Consider the following 14,025-nt stretch of genomic DNA (forward strand, 5'->3'; position numbering starts at 1 on the left):
GCAAACAGCTCAGCATGAACACCTCCCGCCCCCACCGCGTGGCTAAAAGCGGGGATGATTTCTTTTCAGCCACAGGCAAACAGCCCAGCAAGAATGGCCACTTCTGAATGTCCCCTTAATAATGTCCCTGGTGGATTTCCACTCCATCCCCAGACACATTAACCGACTTTTCCAGTTGCTATACTGGCTGCAAATGCATCCCAAGTCTTCAGGGCAAATTAATCATTAAACTCGCTTGCTTTTAAACCATCTATTATATTTACAAAGATACACTCACCAGAGGTGCCTTCTCCGGCTTCCCCAAAATCCTCATCCCTTTTGCATGAGACTCCCCCCTTGCAGGTGTCCACGGACAGGGGTGGGGTAGTGGTTGAGGCACCCCCTAGAATTGCATGCAGCTCATCATAGAAGCGGCATGTCTGGGGCTCTGACCCGGAGCAGCCGTTTGCCTCTTTGGTTTTTTAGTAGGCTTGCCTGAGCTCCTTAATTTTCATGTGGCACTGCTGCGGGTCCCTCTTATAGCCGCTGTGCATCATGCCCTTGGAGATTTTTTCAAATATGTTGGCATTTCGTCTTTTGGAACAGAGTTCTGATAGCACAGATTTGTCTCCCCATACAGCGATCAGATTCAGTACCTCCCATTCGGTCCATGCTGGAGCTCTTTTGCGATTCTGGGACTGCATGGTCACGTCTGCTGATGAGCTCACCATGCTGCCCAAACAGGAAATGAAATTCAAAAGTTCCTGGTGTTTTTCCTGTGTACCTGGCTAGTGCATCTGAGTTGCAAGTGATGTCCAGAGCAGTCACAATGGAGCACTCTGGATAGCTCCCGGAGACCAATACCATCAAATTGCATCCACGCTTCCCCAAACTCGACCTGGTGATGTCTATTACAGCACTAATCCCCTCGTCGCGGAGGAGTACAGAAATTGATTTTAAGAGCCATTTAAGTCAACAAAAATGGCTACATCGTGTGGATGGGTGTAAGGTTAAATTGATATAACGCTGCTAAATTCAACCTAAACTCGTAGTGTAAAGGTAAATTAATTGCCAAACACTTAACGGTTTTGACTATCTCTACATGGGGCACTGGTTTAAGACTGGTGCTCCAGAAGCTACTGCACTAAATACAAAATTAATAAGGAAAGGATGTAGGAGTACTGTAATTTTCTTTTTGAAAAGAAATCAACAGATTACTTATTACACTTTTGGTATCAGATACAATCATGATAAACATTTTGACTTTATTGTGGATTTCATAAATTCATCTAAGATTTCTACTGTAATTTCTAACTTAGCTTTGCAATAAATGCAATACTCAACCCTAAGTATGTAACTGTGACTGACACCTTCATAATTTTCTGGACCAATGGTTCCCAAATTATAGGCTATGGATTACTCGTGGTCAAAGAAGTACTCTATGGTGGTCTCCAGAGAACTGGCCATACAGAGTCCAGCTGATTCTGGAGGCCCCCTTTTTTTAAGCTGCTAAAGCATATTAAAAGAAGCTAAAATACCTTAGTTTTCTAAAATTGCTCTTCTTAACATAGAAATATAATTTGATTGGCAGTGGGCAGGGAAGTGCTCCATGCAATTGAGTGGGAAAAGGGTGGCCCACCATGAAAGCTTGAAAACTCCCGACCTAGACTATTTTATAAAAATGTGGCTTGAATTTCTCCATGAAGTTGTTTTTCCTTAAGAATCAGAATTCTAAATGAATATGAATCTACATTACTAGAGCAGTAGGAGTTTGAATGAGGTGAATCAAAGTCACTGGAAGTGGTGAGACACTTTTATACAGTGGGTCGGATAAGACAGTTTATACAGGGTTGGATAATAGAGCTTTTACTGTATTCTGTAGTCAAGTCACCCCTTAACCTTCTCTTTGTTAAACTAAATAGACTGAGCTCCTTGAGTCTATCACTATAAAACGTGTTTTCTAATCCTCTAATCAGTCCAGTGGCTCTTTTCTGAACCCTCTGACTTATCAACATCCTTCTAAAATTGTGGGCACCAGAACTGAACTCCAGCAGTATTCCAGCAGTGACTGCACCAGTGCCAAATACAGATGTAAAATAACCTCTCTACTCCTACTCAAGATTCCTGTTTATGCATCAGAGGATTGCATAATGATTTTGACCTTTTTGGGCCACAGCGTCATACTGGGAACTCGTGTTCAGCTAATTATCCACCTCAACACCCAAATCTTTTTCAAAATCACTGCTTTCTGGGATTGTCCACCATCCTGTAAGTATGGCCTACATTCTTTGTTCCTAGATAGATACATTTACATTTAGCCATATTAAAATATATTGTTTGCTTGCACCCAGTTTACCAAGCAATTCAAATTGCTCTGAATCAATCACCTGTCCTCTTCATTATTTACTAGTCCCGCAATTTGTGTCATTTACGTACTTTATTAGTGATGATTTTATGTTTTCTTCCAGAGCATTGATTAAAATGTTAAATAGTGCAGGGCCAAGAACCAATCCCTGCAGGAATCCCTGGAAACATAATCACTAGATGATGATTCCTTGTTTACAGTTACATTGAGACATGTCAATTAGTCAGTTTTTAATTCATTTAATGTGTGCAATGTTAATTTTCTATTCTAGATTTTTATTTAAAATGTCATGCTGTATCAAGTCAAATGTCTTGTAGAAGTATAAGAATATTACATCAACACTACTACCACTCTAAAGTTTTGCAGGCATAGTTATGTCGGTAAGGGGTGTGACTTTTATTTGTCAACAGAGATATGATAAAAGTATAAGCGATAGCAGCATAAGCACTCTAATACCAATAATCTGCATCTACACTAGAAGGCTTTTGCTGATTTAATTACGCTGATATAGCTAAATCAGCAAAACCCTCTGAAGGTAGACTAGACTTAAATCAATCAAGTGTCTTCCTGAGTCTGCAGACAGCATAAAACAATAGCTCAAAGGGCTGTAAACTACTCTACTTATAAGCGTTAACACTGAAGAAAAACAAGTATCCATATCAACTATTTAATTGCTTGTCATCTTAACAAGTTATCCAATTAGTGTTTATTTATCCCAAGCCCCCACCAATGTCATCCCCAGTGCCAAGAGCCTACCTAGGCCCCAATCCTGCATAGATTTACACATGTACCTACCTTTACTACCATGAGTAGTTGCAATGATTTCAAAGGGATTATTCCCAGTAGTAAAGTTAAACATGTGAATGTCTTTTAGGATTGGGCCTCTACTTGCTAAAACTTCCCTCTTTCAACTTTGACAACGCAGTTCTACGTTGTTGTTACTGCAGCATATTGAAAATTTAGGGGCAAAGTAAAACTGAATTTAAAATATATACAGGAGCTGTATTGATCCTTTAAAAATATTTAATGCAAGTAACACTTCCTTTTTAAAAAATATTTACCTGAGCTGCTGTCAAATTTCCATATTACTGCATCTGAATACTGCAAAAACTAGGGGGCTAGTTAACTGGGAAAGACATGGGACTTCTTTGTAAACAAACGTTTTCATAGAATACTATTTTCACTTCATTTTGTAAATAGCATTTAATCTGTTAGATCAGGAAACAGAATTTTGATTTAACCAGGTGACTTAAAGTCCACTAAAACTAAAAGGCCAGATCCTATCCTTGGCTCCAATGGTAAAGGTCAAGCAAGGCTGAGACACCCTCTAGAAATTCTACAAGGTTCACCTCACTGATGTTCCCCAAAAATTCCTTTCAATGAGACAGGGAGCGATACTCAACATCCAAGAAGAAAAGGAGTACTTGTGGCACCTTAGAGACTAACAAATTTGTTAGTCTCTAAGGTGCCACAAGTACTCCTTTTCTTTTTGCGAATACAGACTAACACGGCCGCTACTCTGAAACCTGTCAACATCCAAGGAGGACCTTGGCCTCCATTTGGCAGATGTCAGAACATCTGCTAGACCAGGGGTGGGCAAAGTACGGCCCGGGGCCATCCCTGCTCTACTAATGCCAGTTCCCCTAGTGGTGGGCAGTGCAGTTCAAAAGCAATTTGCTAATAAAAGCATTTTTACTTGATTTTTCAAACATGTTAGCATTTAATATCTATCTAAAAATTTAAGTGAAATCCCCACTAGGTCGGGAGGAGAGCATGCTGGGCAGAGTGGCTGTTAGGCTCCTACACAGCAGAGACCTGAGTGCCTGGAGTTGCTCTGCTCTTATGAAGGTGAGGGCATGCCCATTTCCTCTTCTGCCTCTTTACTCTCTTGCTCCCCTCCACAACCCAAAGCACAAAGGATCTTAGAATCATTTGTCTCGGTTTTTCACACATCCACAAAGTAGACACTTTTTAAAGAAAGGAATGTGAGATTGCAAAACCATGAAGACCAGCAAGACAACTCAGGAGCCAGTGCAATATTTGAATCTACTTTTAGTTGGGGGTTTTTTTTTTGTTTTTTTTTTTGGGACTACTTTAGGTTGATTGTGAATTTTTAGAACTTTCAGTAAAAATAGCTCTCAAGTCATTATATTTTATTTACTTACTAATTTGGAGATGGAACATTACACTGGACTCCAATTCCACACCTGAGGATTGTTAATCTAGATCTTGATCCCAAGAGGTACTGAGATCCAAGGAATGGATGTCAATGGGAGATACAGGTACTTAGTACATCCCAAGATCAAGCCCTTCACCTCAAAAAAATTTGCTTGGGTATTACTAACAGAAATATTTAAAGCATAACTGGGCAACTCTGCACTGACAGAGTTAGGAGGATAGGGTCTGTACTCACCGCCGAGGGGACTCACTGCCTCAGGCTGCCGGCTCGGGGCAGGCCAATGTCCAAGCAGTAACGCTGAGGAGACCCTATGTGGCCATAGCTGCTGAGGCGGAACTCGAGTGGACTCCTCCCACCCCAACCCCAAGCTCTAGACTAGATAATCTACATGTAAAAGATCTTTTACATAGCTAATTAACATGATTGTATTTACAGAGGATATGAGTAAGCAGTAACTATAATAACCAGTGGAAATAATGGAATATGCTACTTGCAACATGACGCCCTCTGTGCTGTCTTTTTGACCTAGATTGACATGCCAAGTATTGCACACTTGGCATATCTTGTTTTGTTAGAATGAGATTTGTAAATCTACTCCTAAAATTTTCAAGATTAATGTTTTACAGTTCTAGGGACAGTCATGCAATCACACAGATTCCATTGGAACTCCACATGGGTATATGGTCCTTCAGTGCAGAGTCCCACTGATCCGCATGAAAAGATTTCAGATTGCAGGGTCAGGGCTCATACCTATCAACTGTTCAAAAGCACTCTAGCACTTTTGAGGAAGCCCTTTACTTGACTGCTAGATTAATACATGTTGTCAGGTAGTTTAGGCCAGAAAGTTAGATTTGTGTACACAACAATGGTTTACCAAACCAAACTACTAAAAAAGTTAGTGACTCTAAAAAATTTAAAAAAAAAATTCAGTGAAAATTAATTCAATCCAAACAAGTTACTGTAAAAATAAGGGAACCAGAAAGTGAAACTGGCTAACTTGTATATTTATCCAAAGTGCATGATATGCCAAAAATAAATAAATAAAATAAGTGGTAGAAACGTAGACTTTTTTTTAAAAATTGTTTTGGTTTTTAATCACTGAAGTGGTAATACAAGGCCACTTTAGTTTTTGGTTTTTAAACCAGACAGTTTCCTTTTGATATAATTGTGAGCACCCTAAGCCCATCAAAATAGACACCACATCATGACAGCTCCCAAAAGTATGAATCTGCATACTTCACCCAGCATGAAGCATTCATAATGCTTGTTAAACTATCAAAATAAAATCACAGCTTGTTTCCCCAGGACACTTCACCTGAAGCTCTTACAGTGCTTTACAGATATTAAGCCTCCCGCGAAGGTGCCTACAGCCATTTCCATTTTACCTACTAGTAAACTGAGGCTGAAGAGGATAAGTGACCAGGTCACACAAACAAGTTACTAGCAGTCAGTAAAAGGACCCCCCCCCCCCCCCAGGCTACCAGTGTCCCGCTCTAACCAATACCCCCACCACCCCCTCCTGTCCTGCAGAGCCTCCAGCCCTTCTCTCCTCCTGTCCCCCGACCAGCCCCACTGTGCCCCATCCACCCACACCGAGCCCCTCTCCCTCACCAGCACGCACGGATCGCCTCAGGAGTCCGGGTACGCGATGGGTTGCCCCCCCCCGCCAGGACCTGCCCCCCGGCTGCTGAGAAGGGAGCCCCGCCAGCCCTCAGAGCCGAGCCCCAGCGGCTCTATGGCCGGAGGAAGAGGCCGTCTCCATCCCGGCCTCTCACTCTCCTTCTGCCCTCAAGCCCGGCGGCCAGGCCCAGGCGGCCGGCCGGGTCCCTACTCACCGCCGAGGAGACTCGCTGCCTTAGGCTGCCGGCTCGGGACAGGCCCATGTCCGAGCAGGACCGCTGAGGAGACTCTACGCGGCCATCACTGCTGAGGCGGAACTCGGGTGGGCTCCTCCCAAGCTCCCCCTGCGAGGGCGGGCGCTCTCCCGCAGCCTAGCCAGGGCACGTCCCCCTGGGGCGGGGAGACACTCCCGGGCTAAACTGGGGGCAGGTGAACCAGCCAGATACCGGCGTCGGGACCCCGGGATGCGAACCTAGGCCGTGTGCGAAGGAGCGTGCGCTGAGCTGGAGTCAGGAGGCCTGGGCTCTGCGCCAGGCTGTGGGAAGGCGCGTGGCGGAGTGAGTCAGGCTCTAGCCCAGTGATGCGGCCCTTGTAGCAGGCTGTAGGAAGAAGCGTGGTCAGAACTGGGCACCAGAACTCGGGATTCCAGCCTCGGGGTGTGTGCGTGTGCGTGTGCATGTTTACACTCCACACTAAGTTGCCCATGACTCAGGTTTGAGCACAAAGCCCCCTTCTGTCCGTACACAAATCAGTCCAGCTTGGCTTAGGAAGTCCTCAGGATCCACCAAGGACCCTGCTAGAGGAGTGGGTTGGAGCCCGATCCAACTGTGACTCAAGTCTGAACCTTGTCGTTTTTCAGCGTGGACACAGGTCAAGCCACAGACTTGAGTCAGAAGGTCTGTGTAGGACAATATGGACGTGTTAGTACACCTGTGAGACCCAGGTCTAGCAATTGTAAACTCTTTGCAATGCACTGTGGACACATGAGCATTTTCTTGTAAACACCAAGTTCACAAACCCAGGTCATGCAGATGTGGGCATAATGTGCAGTGTAGACATATAGAGGGAGTTCGGTCAGAGCTGGGCACTAGGAGTCAGGATACTTTGACTGTATTGGGGGAAGGAATAGCTCAGTGGTTTGAGTATTGGCCTACTAAACCCAGGATTGTGAGTTCAATCCTAGAGGGGGCCATTTAGGAATCTGGGACAAAAACTGGGGATTGGTCCTGCTTTGAGTAGCGGGTTGGACTAGATGACCTCCTAAGGTCCCTTCCAAGATATTCTATGACTCTTCTGCCTCGAGCTTTCATCCAGATCACACCACACGATCCATTGTCTACAGCCAAGCTCTACGATATAACCACATTTGCTCCAACCCCTCAGACAGAGACAAACACCTACAAGATCTCTATCATGCATTCCTACAACTACAATACCCACCTCCTGAAGTGAAGAAACAGATTGACAGAGCCAGAAGAGTACCCAGAAGTCACCTACTACAGGACAGGCCCAACAAAGAAAATAACACAACGCCACTAGCCATCACCTTCAGCCCCCAACTAAAACCTCTCCAACGCATCATCAAGGATCTACAACCTATTCTGAAGGATGACCCATCACTCTCGCAGATCTTGGGAGACAGGCCAGTCCTTGCTTACAGACAGCCCCCCAACCTGAAGCAAATACTCACCAGCAATCACATAACAGAACCACTAACCCAGGAACCTATCCTTGCAACAAAGCCCGTTGCCAACTCTGTCCACATATCTATTCAGGGGACACCATCATAGGGCCTAATCACATCAGCCACACTATCAGAGGCTCGTTCAGCTGCGCATCTACCAATGTGATATATGCCATCATGTGCCAGCTATGCCCCTCTGCCATGTACATTGGTCAAAATGGACAGTCTCTACGTAAAAGAATAAATGGACACAAATCAGACGTCAAGGATTATAACATTCAAAAACCAGTTGGAGAACACTTCAATCTTTCTGGTCACTCGATTACAGACCTAAGAGTGGCTATTCTTCAACAAAAAAAACTTCAAAAACAGATTCCAATGAGAGACTGCTGAATTGGAATTAATTTGCAAACTGGGTACAATTAACTTAGGCTTGAATAGAGACTGGGAGTGGATGAGTCATTACATAAAGTAAAACTATTTCCCCATGTTATTTCTCCCCCCCACCCCACCCCACCCCCCACTGTTCCTCAGATATTCTTGTTAACTGCTGGATATGGCCCACCTTGCTTGTCACCATGAAAGGTTTTTCTCCTTCCCCTCCCCCCCCCCGCTGGTGATGGCTCATCTTAAGTGATCACTCTCCTTACAGTTTTCAGAGTAGCAGCTGTGTTAGTCTGTATTCGCAAAAAGAAAAGGAGTACTTGTGGCACCTTAGAGACTAACAAATTTATTAGAGCATAAGCTTTCGTGAGCTACAGCATCCGATGAAGTGAGCTGTAGCTCACGAAAGCTTATGCTCTAATAAATTTGTTAGTCTCTAAGGTGCCACAAGTACTCCTTTTCTTTCTCCTTACAGTGTGTATGATAAAACCCATTGTTTCATGTTCTCTGTGTGTGTGTGTATATAAATCTCCCCACTGTATTTTCCACCGAATGCATCCGATGAAGTGAGCTGTAGCTCACTTATAGCTTATGCTCAAATAAATTTGTTAGTCTCTAAGGTGCCACAAGTACTCCTTTTCTTTTTGTTTATGCTTCTGTGCACTTCGTAGCCTTATTACTTTGCAAGGCCTCATGCCTACCAAAGAAGGAAGTTAAGTCTGTGTAGATATTTTGGCTTTGTTGTGTATATGGCTATTAAAACACTGAAATGATTCTCCACTCTTTCCAAGCGTGGGGGGCTCAGCCTGGCCCCACTGCAAGTTAGAGCTGCAGGGGAGCAGCTGTAACATACAGCGCTGGCATAAAGTTCCCCAGGGACTTATATCAGTGGAAGAAAGGCCTAAGAGAAATCAACTATCCCAAGTTCCCATTTCTCCTCCCATGTCTGGGTGGGCATGCAGCTGTCGCAGGAGGTAGTAGAGGCCTGAGATGCATATACAATATACATTTTGATTGCATGCCTTAATATATAACTGAGTACTTTTAATACTGCATTTTCAAATAATGTTCAGAGAAAATTCAAACCTTTTGTATACAATAAGATAGCCCAGGGATCAGCAACCTTTGGCCCGCGGCCCGCCAGGGTAAGCCCCCTGTGTGGAAATAAATGATAAATATCATGCTAACTGTTGTCCAAAGTGGAGTAGTGAGAAAAACATATCCAGTCTAACAGTGGCGGATTAGCCCCTGGGTCAACGGGGCCCTGGCCAATGGCGGGGAGGGCAGAAAAATGGGTGCCCCGCATCCAGACCAACTCCACCCATCTGCCCGTGCTCCTGCGGGGAGTGGGGCAAACCCCTGTGCCCCGACCCCACTCCGCAGCAGGAGTGCTGGGTGGGTGGAGCTGGGCTAGCCCCCACACCGCGAACCTGCTCCCTGGCAGGAGCACCCACTTGCTCTGGCCCAGGGCCCCACAAAACAGTAATCCGCCTCTGTCAGTTTAATCCAGGGGTAGGCAAACTTTTTGGCCTGAGGGCCACATCTGGGTGGGGAAATTGCATGAATGTAGCTGTCACCTTCAGCCCCCAAATAAAACCTCTCCAGTGCATCATCACAGATTTACAACCTATCCTGAAAAATGATCCCTCACTCTCACAGATCTTGGGAGACAGACCAGTCCTCGCTTACAGAGAGCCCCCGCAACCTGAAGCAAATACTCTCCAGCAACCGCACACCAAAAACACTAACCCAGGAACCTATCCTTGCAACAAAGCCCGATACCAACTCTGTCCACATATTTATTCAAGTGACACCATCATAGGACCTAATCACATTAGCCAAGCCATCAGGGGATCGTTCACCTGCACATCTATCAATGTGATATGTGCCATCATGCACCAGCAATGCCCCTCTGCCATGTACATTGGCCAAACCAGACAGTCTCTACGCAAAAGAATAAATGGATACAAATCTAACATCAAGAATCATAACATTCAAAAACTGGTAAGAGAACACTTCACCCTCTCTGGTCACTCAGTAAAAGATTTAAGTGTGGCAATTTTGCAACAAGAAAAGGAGTACTTGTGGCACCTTATAGACTAACAAATTTATTTGAGCATAAGCTTTCGTGAGCTACAGCTCACTTCATCGGATGCTGTAGTTCATGAAAGCTTATGCTCAAATAAATTTGTTAGTCTCTAAGGTGCCACAAGTATTCCTTTTCTTTTTGCGAATACAGACTAACACAGCTGCTACTCTGAAACCTGTAATTTTGAAACAGAAAAGCTTCAAAAACAGTCTCCAAGGAGAAACTGCTGAACTTGAATTAATATGCAAACTAGATACCATTAACTTGAGTTTGAATAGAGAGTGGGAGTGGCTGGGGCATTACACATATTGAATCTATTTCCTTAAGTTAAGTATCCTCACACCTTCTTGTCAACTGTCTAAATGGGCCATCTTGATTATCACTACAAAATTTTTTTTCTCCTCCTGATAATACCTCATCTTAACTAATTAGCCTCTCACAGTTTGTATGGCAAATTCCACCTTCGCCGTATGTATATATATATCTTCTTACTATATGTTCCATTCTATGCATCCGATGAAGTGGGCTGTAGCCCACGAAAGCTTATGCTCTAATAAATCCGTTAGTCTCTAAGGTGCCACAATTACTCCTCCTCAGGCCCTACGCTACCAGCTATCTTCAAGACACCACTGACTTCCTGAGGAAACTACAATCCATCGGTGATCTTCCTGAAAACACCATCCTGGCCACTATGGATGTAGAAGCCCTCTTCACCAATATTCCACACAAAGATGGACTACAAGCCGTCAGGAACAGTATCCCCGATAATGTCACAGCCAACCTGGTGGCTGAACTTTGTAACTTTGTCCTCACCCAAAACTATTTCACATTTGGGGACAATGTATACCTTCAAATCAACCGCATTGCAATGGCCCCACAGTATGCCAACATTTTTATGGCTGACTTAGAACAACGCTTCCTCGGCTCTCATCCCCTGTTGCCCCTACTCTACTTGCACTACATTGATGACATCTTCATCATCTGGACCCATGGAAAAGAAGCCCTTGAGGAATTCCACCATGATTTCAACAATTTCCATCCCACCATCAACCTCAGCCTGGACCAGTTCCACACAAGAGATCCACTTCCTAGACACTACGGTGCTAATAAGCGATGGTCACATAAACACCACCCTATACCGGAAACCTACTCACCGCTATTCCTACCGACATGCCTCCAGCTTTCATCCAGATCACACCATACGATCCATTGTCTACAGCCAAGCTCTACGATACAACCGCATTTGCTCCAACCCCTCAGACAGAGACAAACACCTACAAGGTCTCTATCAAGCATTCTTACAACTAAGATACCCACCTGCTAAAGTGAAGAAACAGACTGACAGAGCCAGAAGAGTACCCAGAAGTCACCTACTACAGGACAGGCCGAACAAAGAAAATAACACAACGCCACTAGCCATCACCTTCAGCCCCCAACTAAAACCTCTCCAATGCATCATCAAGGATCTACAACCTATTCTGAAGGACGACCCATCACTCTCACAGATCTTGGGAGACAGGCCAGTCCTTGCTTACAGACAGCCCCCCACTCTGAAGCAAATACTCACCAGCAACCACACACCACACAACAGAACCACTAACCCAGGAACCTATCCTTGCAACAAAGCCCGTTGCCAACTCTGTCCACATATCATATTCGGGGGACACCATCATAGGGCCTAATCACATCAGCCACACTATCAGAGGCTCGTTCACCTGTGCATCTACCAATGTAATATATGCCATCATGTGCCTGCAATGCCACTCTACCATGTACATTGGTCAAACTGGACAGTCTCTACGTAAAAGAATAAATGGACACAAATCAGATGTCAAGGATTATAACATTCAAAAACCAGTCGGAGAACACTTCAATCTCTCTGGTCACTCGACTACAAACCTAAGAGTGGCTATTCTTCAACAAAAAAACTTCAGAAACAGACTCCAATGAGAGACTGCTGAATTGGAATTAATTTGCAAACTGGATACAATTAACTTAGGCTTGAATAGAGACTGGGAGTGGATGGGTCATTACAGAAAGTAAAACTATTTCCCTGTGTTATTCCTCCTCCTCCCTCCCCCGCATTCCTCAGACATTCTTGTCAACTGCTGGAAATGGCCCACCTTGATTATCACTACAAAAGGTTTTCTTCCTCCCCCCGCCCCCTCCTGCTGGAATAGCTCATCTTAAGTGATCACCCTCCTTACAGTGTGTATAACACCCATTGTTTCATGTTCTCTGTGTATATAAATTTCTCCACTGTATTTTCCACTGAATGCATCCGACGAAAGCTTACGCTCAAATAAATTTGTTAGTCTCTAAGGTGCCACAAGTACTCCTTTTCTTTTTACAAGTACTCCTGTTCTTTATTCAAGGTAGAGTGGCCTGTTAACACCTCTGCAGTCATAGGATAAAAAGAAGGGGTTAGTGGATTACAGATTTCTGTAATAAACCATAAATCACATGAGGCACATTGCACATACACTAAGAAGACACCATAAATCCACTGCCTCTGTTCAGTCCATAATTTTTGGTCTCTAGCAGAGTAATGATGGTGGCATTCTTTTGGTCCTCCTACCTGCCTTTTTTGATTTGGGATATACATTTAGTCTGAGCCTCGATTAAGGTGTTTTGAAGTCGTCTCCATGCTACTTGCAGGCATTTTATCCTTGTGACTGCTCTTTTTAATTTCTAACTCGTGTCCTCATTCTTGTGTAGTTCCCCCCTTTTAAAGTTAAATATTACTGTGGTGGGTTGTTTTGGTATTTCCCCCCCTACAAGCTAAATTTAATTTCTTCATTATCATATTTCTGAGCAGTTCAGCTATACTTACCTCTTGGACCAAATTCTGTGTTGCACTTAGAGCTAAATCAAGAATTGCCTGTCCCCTTGTAGGTTCCAGAACTAGCTGCTCCAAGGATCATTTATATCTCTGCATCACATCCTGAGGTGACATTTACCCAGTCAATATGAGGATAGTTGAAATCACCCATTATTGCTGGATTTTGTGATTTTGTAACCTCTCTAACCTCCATTGGCATTTAAAAATCACTCTCACCATCCTGGTCAGGTGGTCACTAATATATTCCTACTGCTATACTCTGATTATTGAAGCATGGAATTTCTATCCATAGAGATTCTATGGTATAATGTTTGATACATTTATTTTCATCTTATTGACTCTATGCTTTTTTTTAGCATATAGTGCCACTCCCCCACCAGCATGACCTACTCTGTCATTCCTATATATTTTGTACCCTGGTATTACTGTGTCCTATTGAGTATCCTCATTCCACCAAGTTTCTGTGATGCTTATTATATTAATATCCTCATTTAATGCCAGGCAGTCCAGTTCACCCATCTTATTATTTAGACATCTAGCATTTGTATATAAGCACTTGTACATTTTGTCAATATTTAATTGCATGCCTTCATATGTTTTGTTTAAATGGGACTCTGTAGTGTTTGACTGTTCCTTGCTAGTTCCTATCTGTACTTTACCAACTTCTTTCCTATCCTCTATACTAGGAATCTATAGTTCACGCTTTAATAAATTCAACCCTAAGGGATGTCTCTATCTGAACTAAAAAAAAGGAGTACTTGTGATACCTTAGAGACTAACAAATTTATTTGAGCATAAGCTTTCGTGAGCTACAGCTCACTTCATCGGATGCATGCAGTGGAAAATACATGCATCCGATGAAGTGAGCTGTAGCTCACGAAAG

General features: G+C 43.7%; 1 protein-coding gene across 14 annotated transcripts in view; it reads right to left on the reverse strand.

Moving 5' to 3' along the window:
* USP8 (ubiquitin specific peptidase 8) overlaps window positions 1-14,025 on the reverse strand; it is a 47,669-nt gene that overhangs the window by 30,621 nt on the left and 3,023 nt on the right. For 4 of the 14 annotated variants that reach the window (XM_043493883.1, XM_043493876.1, XM_038418408.2 and 1 more), the window contains exon 1: window positions 6,359-6,753. The exons of 4 other annotated variants lie outside the window; for them this stretch is intronic. The gene's annotated coding sequence lies outside the window, so the exon portion shown is untranslated. Of the gene's footprint in view, window positions 1-6,358; window positions 6,754-14,025 lie in introns of those variants that run through there. 6 more of the 14 variants (XM_043493885.1, XM_038418407.2, XM_043493880.1 and 3 more) reach the window with 4 other exon arrangements.

The sequence above is a fragment of the Dermochelys coriacea genome, chromosome 10 (assembly GCF_009764565.3).
Source record: "Dermochelys coriacea isolate rDerCor1 chromosome 10, rDerCor1.pri.v4, whole genome shotgun sequence".
In the NCBI taxonomy this organism is placed as follows: Eukaryota; Metazoa; Chordata; order Testudines; family Dermochelyidae; genus Dermochelys; species Dermochelys coriacea.